The sequence below is a fragment of the Bombina bombina genome, chromosome 5 (assembly GCF_027579735.1).
Source record: "Bombina bombina isolate aBomBom1 chromosome 5, aBomBom1.pri, whole genome shotgun sequence".
Taxonomy (NCBI): domain Eukaryota; kingdom Metazoa; phylum Chordata; class Amphibia; order Anura; family Bombinatoridae; genus Bombina; species Bombina bombina.
The window spans coordinates 634,638,953-634,653,831 of record NC_069503.1 but is presented as its reverse complement, the minus strand read 5'-3'; the positions used below and the strand labels follow the sequence as shown (position 1 = coordinate 634,653,831).

General features: G+C 39.3%; 1 protein-coding gene across 1 annotated transcript in view; it reads right to left on the bottom strand.

Annotated features, from left to right (window-relative positions):
* EPB41L4B (erythrocyte membrane protein band 4.1 like 4B) overlaps positions 1-14,879 on the bottom strand; it is a 433,805-nt gene that overhangs the window by 190,812 nt on the left and 228,114 nt on the right. The gene's annotated exons all lie outside the window — the stretch shown is intronic.

The following is a 14,879-nucleotide window of genomic DNA, read 5'->3' as shown; positions in this document are numbered from 1 at the left end:
GATTTTCCAATTTACTTCTATTATCTAATTTGTTTTGTTTGCTTGGTATCCTTTGTTGAAAAGGATACCTAGGTAGGCTCAGAAGCTGCTGATTGGTGGCTGCACAATTTGCCTCATGTAATTCACTCACTAAATGTGTTCAGCTAGCTCACAGTAATGCATTGTGGCTTCTTCATCAAAGGATACCAAGAGAATGAAGAAAAATAGATAATAGAAGTAAAATGGAAAGTTGTTAAAAATTGTATGCTCTCTCTCATTTTTTCTCAACGACGGTCCTCAAGTACCCCTAACAAGCCAGATTTTCATTATAGCTGAACAAGTGCACAGGTGAAAAAATCAGCTTATGGGTAAGACCAGGTTAGTAACCATTGTGTTATTACTGCTCAGCTGATTACTTCAAAAAATAAAAATTAGGCAGCACTAACATCAAAATTTTCAAAAGCTTTATTTTCTTTTCACTTGAGGCAAAAGGATGACACAGAATGAACGTCTGACGTGTTTCACGCCCCCTAGTGGCGTTTCTTCAGAGACAGTGAGTGTTCCTAATCAGTGCCCTCTTATACAGGGTCATGGTACATGCATATTTAACCCTTTAATGTAACATTAACAACACACATTAAAAGTATATGTAAATTAACATAAAATATGCTACAGTTTACATTGTCAAGAAACCATTATTTTGCAGAATGTAATAGAAAGAACAATTAATTTAATCAGAAGAAAACTAACAATGAATAATCTAAACATTCACTAAATCAGATTATGACCAAAGGCTCAATATTCATTACCAAACACGGTACTCCTATGTATAACTTTATTATGTATTTATGTTTTATTCTCAAAAAAGGAAAAATACAAATTTATGCATTATAACCAAAAGACATGATATATTCATGTGTCTATCAAACTATGTCTCAGCTAAAAAACTAAATTAAGAAGTAAAAACGGTTATTAAATACATAATAAGTTTGTCTATTGTCTAATGGAGTTTCAGATATTAAATTCTATTCCCAAATGGGGATTAGCTCATATAAACCTGGTTTTAAAAGTGAAAAATCAATTTATTTCAATTTTCACTGTCTGACCAAATCTCCTCCCTTAATTGGGAAATAATTTTGAAAAATGTATAATTAGACAATTTATACAAAGTAGCTAATATCCCATTCAAGGTTGAGGCCATCAGGCATTCTGGTTTTAAGTTTATATATCCAGTACAACTCTTTCCTATCTAGGATTTTGTACTTATTCCCACCTCTTAAAGGGACCTTGGCTATATATATTACTTTGACCTTAAAATTTCCTTCATTAGTGAAATGTGTTAGATTAAAATATCTGGCCACCGTGGAGTCCTTACAGTAGTTTTTAACATCGTTAACATGCTCTCTCACTCTCACATTGACCTCTCGAGTCGTTTTCCCCACATATTGGATTTAGCAAATATTGCATTCCAATAAATATACTGCAAATTTAGTCTTGCAGTTAGCATAAAAAGAAATGTTATACTCGTTGTCATCTACAGTAGATCTAAAGTTAGTAGTGATTACCATCATATTACAAGTTAGACATGTCCTTGCTCCACATTTAAAGCACCCTTGTTTCCTTAACCAAATTTCCTTTTTATTGGTCACCACATTTGGGACCATACTGGGTGCTAGCTTAGCAGCCAGGGTTTCGGGTTTCTTAGACACAAACTTGCAATTTGTTATATAGTTCTGCAGAATTTGATCACCGCCAAGTATTGGAAGATTCTTCTTCAATATTCTAACTATATCAGAAAACTGTTTGGTGTATTCTGTTGTAAAAACTATACTGTTATCAAATTGAAAGGAGTGTCTTTTTTGTCCTTGGATCTGTTTTTCATTTTTCCAATTTCATTTTCTCTAGCTTACTATGGTCATAACCTCTGGCCAATAGTCTCATTGTGAGTTCACCGGCCTGTTGGGAATATATTTGATCATCATCTGCATTTCTTCGCAGTCTAATGTATTGGCCCCTAGGAATGGCTTTTATCAAATGAGGGGGATGACATGAATTCGCATGTAGGATAGTGTTGCCCGCTGTTAATTTGCGGAAAGTTTTAGACACTATCACTCCTGTATCCACTATCCCCTCTGATATATCCAAGAAGTCAACACATTTATGACTGTATCCTCCCACAAACCTTAGACTCATCTCATTATTGTCAAGAAAGGCAATAAAATTCTGAAATTTGTCAACATCAAAAGGCTCATCAATTATCAAAATCAGATCATCAATGAACCTTTTGTAATAGAGTATGTTGTCAGTGTACATCACATATTCACTATTATAAATGTATTTAATCTCCCAGTAGCCTACATATAAGTTAGCAAAACAGGGGGCGAATTTCGCCCCCATTGCTGTGCCAAAGCACTGAAGGTAATACTTACCATCAAATATCAAAAAATGATGGGTGAGCACAAACTGTAAGATAGCGCATATGTATACCTTGATATTTTCATCATAAGCAGTAAACTTATCTAAAAAATACCTTACCGCCATAATCCCCAGTGTATGTGGGATGGCCGTATAAAGGGACACTATGTCCACCACTACCCAACAATATTCTTTGCTCCACTTTATGCCCTTAAGACCTTCCAAGAGATGAGATGAGTCCCTCAGATAGCTGAATAACTTTTTCACTATTGGCTGAAGTATCGAATCCAACCACTCGGAAAGGGGTTCAAGTAAAGACCCTATACCGGACACAATAGGCCTTCCCGGGCGGCTGTATCGGATTCTTATGCAATTTTGGCAAATAGTGAAAAAGTGGTGTTAGGGGAAATTCAGAAAGCAACAATTCAATGTCCTCTGGCTTAAAAACCCCTAAATAAATACCATCATCTAACAACGATAATAATTCTCGTTTAAACACTGATGTGGGGTTTCCACTTAGAAGTGTATAAGTTGTTGAATCACTTAATTGGCGCAATGCTTCATCAAAATAGTCACTCTTATTTAAGATAACAATATTCCCTCCTTTATCTGAGTTTCTAATGATTATATTTTGATTGCATTTAAGAGACTCTAACACCAATTTCTCAGCCTTATGCAAGTTGTTTTTTACTTTCTTTTAAGACAATGATAGATCCAAGATCTCCCTTTCCACTGTCTTCTGAAACATATTGACTGCAGCTCCCCTAAACTGAATAGGGTAAAAATCTGAACCATATTTTTTAGGTCCTTGAGGTACAGTCTCTTCAGACAGTACATCATGGGAGGTCTGTAAGTCTATCATTGTACTTAAAGTACAGGCATCTTGAAAGGAGACCTCTTGTACTAAAGGTTTCTGAGTATTAACATTCTCCCTAACATTACCATTGCTGTTATCTGATTGCAGGGCAAAACACCTCTTTAAAGTTAGCTTGCGGACAAACCTATTGATATCAATTAATGTGTGAAAAGGTGAAAAATCTCTCGTGGGTGCAAAATCCAAACCCCTACTAAGTACACTTATTTGATCTTTATTTAACACATAGGAGGATAAATTAATAACATTAAGGTCTAATTATCCCAGCTTTTGTTTTCTTATTTCTTTTTTCTTTTTGTTTTTGGACCGTCTGACCCGTCTAAAGGGACCTTTGATCCTTTCTTGAACTCTTTCTTATTATTCTTCTTCAGCTCTTTCATCTATTTTGATCTTGTTGATGGTCCTTCACTCTCAGTATCATCTGCGCTTGTTACCTGCAGAGAATGAAAAGAAATAGAAGAGGAAGAGGGAGAAGAAGAGGAAGACTCCGCCGAGTCAATTTGATCTTGCTCAGAGGATTCAACATCAGTAGATGAGAAGAATACTTTTTTTGGACTCTTATTTTTCAGTATTGGTTTCGGAGTGGACTTGTCATCTTTATTCATTTTCTTATTGGTCTGCTTTTTTCCTTTACCAGGAAAGGATTTCCACTTATTTTTCTGAGCTTGTGGCCATTGGTATACCCTATTTGTTTCATAATCAAGCCTATCACGGTTGAATTTCTCTCCTTTGCGCTCTGCAAGAATGGCATCAAGCTTGTCCACATGTTCCTTCATCTGTTTTTTCTGCTCAAGAAAGTCCCCATGCAGTTCAAATTTCTTTAATTCCTTCTCAATTTCTATCATTCTCTCCTTAAGATTCATCCCTTTCTGTACTTTACATTTGATGAGTATATTGAGTAATTTAATTGAGCATTCCGTGAGTGCATCATTCTATTTCTGTATTATCTCTGGATTATCCACCTCAAAGGTTGGAAATGTATTTAATCTTAATCCTCGTGGAATCCTGGATAGCTCTACATAATGCTCAAATGCCTCAATATCCCAAGTTAGCCGCAAATCCGCTACCAACAACTTTTCCAAGGCTTTAAACTGTGATTCCATACAAGGACTGAAACCTTCACACCTGTCTGTTGCAAATACACGTCTAAACAGTTCTTTCCTTGATTCTGCATTATTTAATGCTTGACAAAACTATTATCAAGATCCATGTCGTTCCTGAGCCTCACTGCATATAAGTATGCAAAATGATGCAAAACCCTGTCACCCACGAGCAAAAAAACTGTGAATATGTCACAGATGTTTATGGATAAATGCCTTTAATTGCCACAAAACTAAAAGTGTTCTCCGCTTTAAGTGTACATAAAAATCAAGAGAGATCCCAGATCCATATTAGTGACACTATACAATTTTTGCACTGTTACAAGTCAAACACTATATATGATATGAGCCTTTAGAAAACCACGGCAAACTCCCTCAGTAATCTTCTTGACTGAACCTGGCGTTACCGTTGCTCCAATATAGCATTATAAAGACAAGCATGCAATAGGGTTAGCAGCAATAAAGATTGTTATGGTCACTGACCGGTACCTCTGTTTTTTGATGTGGCCTCAACCTTGAATGGGATATTAGCTACTTTGTATAAATTGTCTAATTATACATTTTGCTAAATTATTTCCCAATTAAGGGAGGAGATTTGGCCAGACAGTGAAAATTGAAATAAATTGATTTTTCACTTTTAAAACCAGGTTTATATGACCTAATCCCCATTGGGAATAGAATTTAATATCTGAAACTCCATTAGACAATAGACAAACTTATTATGTATTTAATAACCATTTTTACTTCTTAATTTAGTTTTTTAGCTGAGACATAGTTTGATAGACACATGAATATATAATGTCTTTTGGTTATAATGCATAAATTTGTATTTTTCCTTTTTTGAGAATAAAAACATAAATACATAATAAAGTTATACATAGGAGTACCGTGTTGGGTAATGAATATTGAGCCTTTGGTCATAATCTGATTTAGTGAATGTTTAGATTATTCATTGTTAGTTTTCTTCTGATTAAATTAATTGTTCTTTCTATTATATTCTGCAAAATAATTGTTTCTTGACAATGTAAACTGTAGCATATTTTATGTTAATTTACATATACTTTTAATGTGTGTTGTTAATGTTACATTAAAGGGTTAAATATGCATGTACCATGACCCTGTATAAGAGGGCCCTGGTTAGGAACACTCACTGTCTCTGATGAAACGCCACTAGGGGGAGTGAAACGCGTCAGTCGTTCATTCTGTGTCATCCTTTTGCCTCAAGTGAAAATAAAATAAAGCTTTTGAAAATTTTGATGTTAGTGCTGCCTAATTTTTATTTTTTGAGTAACTATACAAGGCAAAGCGATTTGTTGCACTCTAGGCATAGCACCCTGTCAACACGAGCACTCTTTGCCAGTACAGCCGAAGTTGTGGCAACGTCTATGACGTCATCTGTTTGAGCCACAGTCGACGCCGACTGGAGGGCTTGGAGCGGCCGCTTACACACTAACAGCTGATTACTTCACCTGTGCACTGGTTCAGCTCATCCTAACAGCGCTGGGCTTTAAAGCCGTCGTCCTACCTTTTTGGCATCCTGCAGCCTCCTAATTTTGTATAATGGGAAGTCGGACTGGGAGGCGTGGCTAGCATCGTAGGCAGAGCCCCATGACCTGATCCCGGCCTTGAAATCACGTGATTGCATGATTTCATTTTTCAAGCAAGTGTTTACATTGGAACTTTGTTCCGATGTTAAAGTGACATTAAACCCAACATTTTTCTTTCATGATTCAGATAGAGAATACAGTTTCAAAAATGCTTCCAATTGACTTTTATTATGAATTGTTTTTCGTTCTCATGATATTCTTTATTGAAGAGATATCCAGATAGGTAGCGTGCACAAGTCTGGAGCATTACATGACAGGAAAGATCACTGCCATCTAGTGCTCTTGCTAATGTATAACATTGTATAACATTGACACGTGCACGCTCCTGAACTTACCATTCAATTTTCAACAAAGGTCAACAAAAAAAAAAGAAAATTGATAATAGAAGTACATTGGAAAGTTGCTTAAAATTGTATTTTCTATCTGAATCATGAAAGAAAAAACTAAATTTATGCTTACCTGAAAAATGTATTTATTTCCGGGGATGGAGAGTCCACGAAACATTCTAATTACTGGTGGGATATTCACTCCTGGCCAGCAGGAGGAGAAAAAGAGCACCCCAGCGGAGCTGTTAAGTATCACTTCCCTTACCCATAACTCCCAAAATGGAAAAAGAAGCTAACACAGGGGTATAGAGGTGCCTGAGGTCTAGACAAAAAAACTGCCGTCTTAATTTGAATAAGGGCGGGTCGTGGACTCTCCATGCCCAAAAATAAATACATTTATCAGGTAAGCATAAATTTTGTTTTCTTCCATATGGCATGGAGAGTCCAGAAAACATTCTAATTACTAGTGGGAACCAATACCCAAGCTAGAGGGCACAGAATGAATAGGGAGGGAGAACAAGACAGGCAGACCTAAACTGAAGGCACCACCGCTTGAAGAACCTTTCTCCCAAAAGAAGCCTCAGCTGAGGCAAAAGTATCAAATTTGTTGAATTTGGAAAAAGTATGAATAGCGGACCAAGTGGCCGCCTAACAGATATGCTCCACAGAATCTTCATTTTTGAAAGCCCATGAAGATGAAACAGCTCTAGTGGAATGAGCCGTAATTCTCTCAGGAAGCTGCTGTCCAGCTGTCTCATAAGCTAAACGGATAACACTTCTCAACCAGAGAGAAAGAGTAGTAGAAGTGGCCTTCTGACCCCTATGCTTACCAGAGAAAACAATAAACAGGGCAGAAGTCTGCCGAAATCTTTAGTTGCTTGAAAGTAAAATTTAAGAGCACGCACAACATCCAAGTTATGCCAAAGACGTTCCTTCTGGGAAGAAGGGTTAGGACAAAAAGAAGAAACAACAATTTCCTGATTAATATTGTGATCCGACACTACCTTAGGGAGAAACCACAACTTAGTACAAAGGACCGCCTTATCAGCATGAAAAATAAGGTAAGGGGAATCACACTGCAAAGCCGAAAGTTTGGAAACTCTGCGAGCAGAAGTAATAGCCAGAAGAAACAAAACGGAGCCTGCTGCAAAAAACTCTAAGAACAAGGTTAAGACTCAAAGGAGGAGCAACAGATTTAAATACAGGCCTGATTCTGACCAAGGCCTGAACAAAAGACTGAACATCACTTCATGTGAGTGCCAGTGGGCACGCAGGGCTGATCATGTTGCAGGGTCATGGGATGTGTATCCGGTCCGGTCTGAGAATGCAGTCCCATTCCGTGTTTTGTATATGTTTGGGGTGATTACATAAGCCTGTGCACCCTACACTTGTTCCCAGTTTGTTGGATTGAGAACTTGCATAGTGTGGCTGTTTTAGGGTCCCAAGTTTTTGGAAGGGACCTTGACATGGTACCTGGGCTTGTCCCATTTGGCCAAATGCGGTAACTAACCCTTATATTTTTGCTTTTAATCTTAGCTGAGAGCTTGTAAGTAAGTGAGTGCTGGACTTTCTCTGTGTGTTGTATTAATTTGTTTTGTAATTTTCCCTATGGTTTTTGCACCTCTATCTCATGATTCAGATAGAGCATGCAATTTGAAGCAATTTTCTAATTTACTCCAATTATCTTTTTTTGTTCTCTTGATATCTTTATTTGAAAAAGCAGTAATGTAAGCTTATGAGCCGGCCAATCTTTGGTTTAGCAACTGGGTAGAGCTTGCTGATTAGTGGCTAAATGTAGCCACCAATCAACAAGTGCTATCAAGGTTGCTGAACCAGAATGGGCCAGCTTGTAAGCTTACAGTCCTGTTTTTTCAAATAAAGATATCAAGAGAACAAAAAAAGATAATTGGAGTAAATTAGAAAATTGCTTAAAATTGCATGCTCTATCTGAATCATGAGATCATTTTTTTTTATTTAGTATCCATTTAAGAAGAGTGTTAATTTGTTTTACAAACTTTAAGACTTGGCTGCAATGTTACTCTATAGCATCACAACAAAAATGTATTTTAATTACAGGGTGCTTACTGTCCTTTTAAAGCCAATTAGGAACAGATATGGGGCTAGATTTATTATAGTGCGAGCGAACATGATACGATGTAGCATATGTCAGCTGCACATCGATAAATTTGACAGCATACGTTATCGGCATTTATCATTGCTAGCTAGCAGGGGGTGTCAATCAACCCGATCATATTTGATTGGGTTGATTTCTGTCCGTGGCCTCAGAACAGGCGGACAAGTTGTGGAGCAGCAGTCTTTAGACCGCTGCTTCATAACTTCTGTTTCCGGTGAGCCTAAAGGCTCGCACGGAAACAGGTGCCATCAAGCTTCATACGGAGGTTGATAAATCGGCCCCATGGAGCGGTCTGCAGTGTGCATTTCAAGTTCTAAGCATTAGAACGTCAACACATTTTAAAGTTAAATTACATGAAAAGGGGACAAAATATGAAAATATTTTACAAAGATGTTTTACTGTCCATAACTTAATAATCTAGGTGAAAATCTCAAGAATTTGAATAAATTTAAAAGAAAGGATGAATGACTTATGAAGAAGTAAAGTTCATATGTTTTATTTTATTTACAGTGACAGTTTTTCAGAACAATTTTCTGTCCAAAAACTGGATATGCCTTAAATTGTGAGTGTAATTGTTTATCTAATTTTGTAATTATTTTGATAGTATTTTTATTATTATTATTATAATTAATAGAATGTCCTTCAATGACAACAAAATTACCATTAGAAAATATCTTTAAAATAGAAGCTTTAAAAAAGGTATATTAAAGGGACAAAAAAAATTATTTCATGACTCAGATAGAACATACAATTAGAAACAAGTTTCCAATGAACTTCTATTATCACATTTTCTTTGTTTTCTTGTTATCTTTGTTGAAAAGCTGTAAGGTAAATTCAGGAGTGTGCACGTGTCTGCAGGACTATATAGCAGCAGTTTTGCAATAATGTTATACATAAGCCAGAGAACTAGATGGCAGCACTATTTCCTGTCATGTAGTGCTCCAAACATGTGCACACTACCTATCTAGATATCTCTTTAACAATGAATTACAAAAGAATAAAGCAAATATGATTATAGAGAATTTAAGTTTTAAAAAAAAAATCCAATTTACTTCTATCTGAACCATGAAAGAAAAAACATAATTTATGCTTACCTGATAAATTTATTTCTCTTGTAGTGTATCCAGTCCACGGATCATCCATTACTTGTGGGATATTCTCCTTGCCAACAGGAAGTTGCAAGAGGATCACCCACAGCAGAGCTGCTATATAGCTCCTCCCCTCACTGCCATATCCAGTCATTCGACCGAAACAAGCCGAGAAAGGAGAAACCATAGGGTGCAGTGGTGACTGTAGTTTAATTAAAATTTAGACCTGCCTGAAAAGGACAGGGCGGGCCGTGGACTGGATACACTACAAGAGAAATAAATTTATCAGGTAAGCATAAATTATGTTTTCTCTTGTTAAGTGTATCCAGTCCACGGATCATCCATTACTTGTGGGATACCAATACCAAAGTTAAAGTACACGGATGATGGGAGGGACAAGGCAGGAACTTAAACGAAAGGAACCACTGCCTGTAGAACCTTTCTCCCAAAAACAGCCTCCGAAGAAAAAGTATGAAGCGAAGACCAAGTTGCAGCCTTGCAAATCTGTTCAACAGAGGCCTCATTTTTAAAGGCCCAGGTGGAAGCCACAGCTCTAGTAGAATGAGCTGTAATCCTTTCAGGAGGCTGCTGTCCAGCAGTCTCATAGGCTAAACGGATTATACTCCGAAGCCAAAAAGAAAGAGAGGTTGCCGAGGCCTTCTGACCTCTCCTCTGTCCAGAGTAAACAACAAACAGGTTAGATGTTTGGCGAAAATCTTTAGTAGCCTGTAAGTAAAACTTCAAGGCACGGACTATGTCTAGATTATGCAAAAGACGTTCCTTCTTTGAAAAAGGATTAGGACATAATGATGGAACAACAATCTCTTGATTGATATTCTTGTTAGAAACCACCTTAGGTAAAAACCCAGGTTTTGTACGCAGAACAACTTTATCTGAATGAAAGATCAGATAAGGAGAATCACAATGTAAGGCAGATAACTCCGAGACTCTTCAAGCCGAGGAAATAGCCATCAGAAAAAGAACTTTCCATGAAAGAAGTTTAAGCTCCATGGAGGAGCAACAGGTTTAAACACAGGCTTAATTCTAACTAAAGCCTGACAAAATGCCTGAACGTCTGGAACTTCTGCCAGACGCTTGTGTAAAAGAATAGACAGAGCAGAAATCTGTCCCTTTAAAGAACTAGCTGATAATCCTTTGTCCAAACCCTCTTGGAGGAAGGACAATATCCTAGGAATCCTAACCCTACTCCATGAGTAATTCTTGGATTCACACCAATGAAGATATTTACGCCATATCTTGTGGTAAATTTTCCTGGTGACAGGCTTTCGTGCCTGTATTAAGGTATCAATTACTGACTCTGAGAAGCCACGTTTTGATAGGATCAAGCGTTCAATCTCCATGCAGTCAGTCTCAGAGAAAGTAGATTCGGATGATTGAAAGGACCTTGTATTAGAAGGTCTTGTCTCAGAGGCAGAGTCCATGGTGGAAAGGATGACATGTCCACTAGGTCTGCATACCAGGTCCTGCGTGGCCACGCAGGCGCTATCAATATCACCGATGCTCTTTCCTGTTTGATTTTGGCAATCAGACGAGGGAGCAGAGGAAACGGTGGAAACACATAAGCCAGGTTGAAGAACCAAGGCGCTGCTAGAGCATCTATCAGTGCCGCTTCTGGGTCCCTGGACCTGGATCCGTAACAAGGAAGCTTGGCGTTCTGGCGAGACGCCATGAGATCCAATTCTGGTTTGCCCCAACGGAGAACCAATTGAGCAAACACCTCCGAATGGAGTTCCCATTCCCCCGGATGAAAAGTCTGACGACTTAGAAAATCCGCCTCCCAGTTCTCTACACCTGGGATATGGATCGCTGACAGGTGGCAAGAGTGAGTCTCTGCCCAGCGAATTATCTTGGAGACTTCTGACATCGCTAGGGAACTCCTGGTTCCCCCTTGATGGTTGATGTAAGCCACAGTCGTGATGTTGTCAGACTGAAATCTGATGAACCTCAGTGTTGCTAGCTGAGGCCAAGCCAGAAGAGCATTGAATATTGCTCTTAACTCCAGAATATTTATTGGGAGGAGTTTCTCCTCCTGAGTCCATGAACCCTGAGCCTTCAGGGAGTTCCAGACTGCACCCCAACCTAGAAGGCTGGCATCTGTTGTTACAATTGTCCAATCTGGTCTGCGAAAGGTCATACCCTTGGACAGATGGGCCCGAGATAACCACCAGAGAAGAGAATCTCTGGTTTCCTGATCCAGATTTAGTAGAGGGGACAAATCTGTGTAATCCCCATTCCACTGACTGAGCATGCATAATTGCAGCGGTCTGAGATGCAGGCGCGCAAATGGCACTATGTCCATCGCCGCTACCATTAAGCCGATTACTTCCATGCACTGAGCCACCGTGGGGCGCGGAATGGAGTGAAGAACACGGCAAGCATTTAGAAGTTTTGATAACCTGGACTCCGTCAGGTAAATTTTCATTTCTACAGAATCTATTAGAGTCCCTAGGAAGGAAACCCTCGTGAGAGGAGATAGAGAACTCTTTTCTTCGTTCACTTTCCACCCATGCGACCTCAGGAATGCCAGATTTATCGCTGTATGAGATTTGGCAATTTGAAAGCTTGACGCCTGTATCAGGATATCGTCTAGGTAAGGAGCCACCGCTATGCCTCGCGGTCTTAGGACCGCCAGACGTGAGCCCAGAACCTTTGTAAAAATTCTTGGGGCTGTAGCCAACCCGAATGGAAGAGCTACAAATTGGTAATGCCTGTCTAGAAAGGCAAACCTCAGGAACTGATGATGATTCTTGTGAATCGGAATGTGAAGGTAGGCATCCTTTAAGTCCACTGTGGTCATGTACTGACCCTCTTGGATCATAGGTAAAATGGTTCGAATAGTTTCCATCTTGAATGACGGAACTCTGAGGAATTTGTTTAGGATCTTTAAATCCAAAATTGGTCTGAAGGTTCCCTCTTTTTTGGGAACCACAAACAGATTTGAATAAAACCCCTGTCCTTGTTCCGTCCGCAGAACTGGATGGATCATTCCCATTACAAGGAGATCTTGTACGCAGCTTAGGAATGCCTCTTTCTTTATCTGGTTTGCAGATAATCTTGAAAGGTGAAATCTCCCTTGTGGAGGAGAAGCTTTGAAGTCCAGAAGATATCCCTGAGATATGATCTCCAACGCCCAGGGATCCTGAACATCTCTTGCCCACGCCTGGGCAAAGAGAGAGAGTCTGCCCCCTACTAGATCCGTTGTCGGATAGGGGGCCGCTCCTTCATGCTGTCTTAGAGGCAGCAGCAGGCTTTCTGGCCTGCTTGCCCTTGTTCCAGGACTGGTTAGGTTTCCAGGCCTGCTTGGATTGAGCAAAAGTTCCCTCTTGTTTTGAAGCAGAGGAAGTTGATGCTGCACCTGCCTTGAAATTTCGAAAGGCACGAAAATTAGACTGTTTGGCCTTTGATTTGGCCCTGTCCTGAGGAAGGGTATGACCCTTACCTCCAGTAATGTCAGCAATAATTTCTTTCAAACCAGGCCCGAATAAGGTCTGCCCCTTGAAAGGAATGTTGAGTTATTTAGACTTTGAAGTCACATCAGCTGACCAGGATTTGAGCCATAGCGCCCTACGCGCCTGGATGGCGAATCCAGAATTCTTAGCCGTTAGTTTAGTCAAATGAACAATGGCATCAGAAGCAAATGAGTTAGCTAGCTTAAGAGTTCTAAGCTTGTCAACAATTTCAGTCAATGGAGCTGTATGGATGGCCTCTTCCAGGGCCTCAAACCAGAATGCCGCCGCAGCAGTGACAGGCGCAATGCATGCAAGGGGCTGTAAAATAAAACCTTGTTGGATAAACATTTTCTTAAGGTAACCCTATAATTTTTTATCCATTGGATCTGAAAAAGCACAACTGTCCTCAACCGGGATAGTGGTACGCTTTGCTAAAGTAGAAACTGCTCCCTCCACCTTAGGGACAGTCTGCCATAAGTCCCGTGTAGTGGCATCTATTGGAAACATTTTTCTAAATATAGGAGGTGGGGAAAAGGGCACACCGGGCCTATCCCACTCCTTACTAATAATTTCTGTAAGCCTTTTAGGTATTGGAAAAACATCAGTACTCACCGGCACTGCATAGTATTTATCCAGCCTACACAATTTCTCTGGCACTGCAATTGTGTCACAGTCATTCAGAGCAGCTAATACCTTTCCAAGCAATACACGGAGGTTCTCAAGCTTAAATTTAAAATGAGAAATCTCTGAATCAGATCTACCCGATTCAGAGACGTCACCCACAGACTGAAGCTCTCCGTCCTCAGGTTCTGCATATTGTGACGCAGTATCAGACATGGCTCTTACAGCATCTACGCGCTCTGTATCTCGTCTAACCCCAGAGCTATCGCGCTTGCCTCTCAATTCAGGCAATCTGGATAATACCTCTGACAGGGTATTATTCATGATTGCAGCCATGTCCTGCAAAGTAATCGCTATGGGCGTCCCTGATGTACTTGGCGCCATATTAGCGTGCGTCCCTTGAGCGGGAGGCGAAGGGTCCGACACGTGGGGAGAGTTAGTCGGCATAACTTCCCCCTCGACAGACCCCTCTGGTGACAATTCTTTTATAGATAAAGACTGATCTTTACTGTTTAAGGTGAAATCAATACATTTAGTACACATTCTCCTATGGGGCTCCACCATGGCTTTTAAACATAATGAACAAGTATCCTCTGTTTCAGACATGTTTGTACAGAGTAGCAATGAGACTAGCAAGCTTGGAAAACACTTTAAAGCAAGTTAACAAGAAATATAAAAAACGTTACTGTGCCTTTAAGAGAAACAAATTTTGACAAAATTTGAAATAACAGTGAAAAAAGGCAGTTACACTAACAAAATTTTTACAGTGTATGTAACAAGTCAGCAGAGCATTGCACCCACTTGCAAATGGATGATTAACCCCTTAATAACAAACAGAATAATAAATGACAAAAATGTTTTTTAAACACAGTCACAACAACTGCCACAGTCTACTGTGATTGTTACCCTCCTCAAACACGACTTTGAAGCCTTTTGAGCCCTTCAGAGATGTCCTCTATCATGCAGAGGGAAGCTGAATGTCTCTGTCAGTATTTTTAGCTGCACAGAAAAGCACTAAAATAGGCCCTTCCCACTCATATTGCAACAGTGGAAAGCTTCAGGAAACTGTTTCTAGGCAAAAATCAAGCCAGCCATGTGGAAAAAAAAACTAGGCCCCAATAAGTTTTGTCACCAAACATATATAAAAACGATTAACATGCCAGCAAACGTTTTATATTACACTTTTATAAGAGTATGTATCTCTGTTAATAAGCCTGATACCAGTCGCTATCACTGAATTTAAGTCTTAACTTACATTAATCCGG